Consider the following 1,147-nt stretch of genomic DNA (forward strand, 5'->3'; position numbering starts at 1 on the left):
CAATCCTATGGCTAAGAACACTTATGCAAATCAATTCATTTCCATGATAGAGATTCCTATGCTAATCAAGTGATATTTAACAATTTCCAAAGGCAATCACAAGGCAAGCATGCATTAAGAACAAGTCTAAATACCACTAAGCACCCTAATCATCAATTTCCATTGGCTAGGAATACAAAGCTCTTGATTAATTTCGTTCGGGAATTTCATCAAACACCTTATGGGCATGAAAATCCTAATGTCTAGATTCAAGCATGATCAAGGCTATCTAGCATTATTAACACTAATCAAGATAGGAAACACATAAATAAAGCCTTAGACATCAAAGATCAATCATCTATCTCCTTAATCTACCTAGCCCAAAGTTTTAAGGATCTACTCACTCATCATCACGATCACACAAAGGAAAGAGTTTGATCTTTGTGAAATCATAATAAGAGATTTAAATGAGAAATTGCTATTAAAAACTTAGAAGTACTCAATCATTCAACAAACCAAGAGTAGATAAGCTTAAGAACCCAAAGTGTCTGCTAAACAAAATATAAGATAAAGGATAAAAGGAAGCCGGGTCAATCCAGTTCAAACCGGTTTAAACCCGGATAAAAACTAAAACAAGTGAGGAGCCTGGCGGCTCCACGCGGGCAGGGGTTTGGCCGATGGGAGGTGGCCGATGGCTTCACGCGGGCAAGTTTTGGCCTAAGGGGGGTGGCCGATGGCTTCACGCGGGCATGGTTTGGCCGCGGGAGGTGGCCGCTGATGGTGGCGATCAAGTGCGTCTCCTGTTCCATCAGCTTTTGTTTGGCTGTTGGTCTTGACCGTTTGCTTCACGCGAGAAAGGTTTGGCTGATGGGAGGTGGCCGATGGCTTCACGCAAGCATGGTTTGGCCGCGGGAGGTGGCCGCTGGCTTCACGCGGAAAAGGTTTGGCCGCGGGAGGTGGCCGCTGATGGTGGCGATCAACTGCGTCTCCTTCGGCTTTTGTTTGGCTGCTGGTCTTGACCGCTTGCTTCATGCGGGCAAGGTTTGGCTGATGGTAGGTGGCCGATGGCTTCACGCAGGCATGGTTTGGCCAAGAGAGGTGGCCGCTGGCTTCACGCGGGCAAGGTTTGGCCGATGGGGGGTGGCCGATGGGAGGTGGCCGATGGCTT

The sequence above is a fragment of the Camelina sativa genome, chromosome 12 (genome assembly GCF_000633955.1).
Source record: "Camelina sativa cultivar DH55 chromosome 12, Cs, whole genome shotgun sequence".
NCBI lineage: Eukaryota > Viridiplantae > Streptophyta > Magnoliopsida > Brassicales > Brassicaceae > Camelina > Camelina sativa.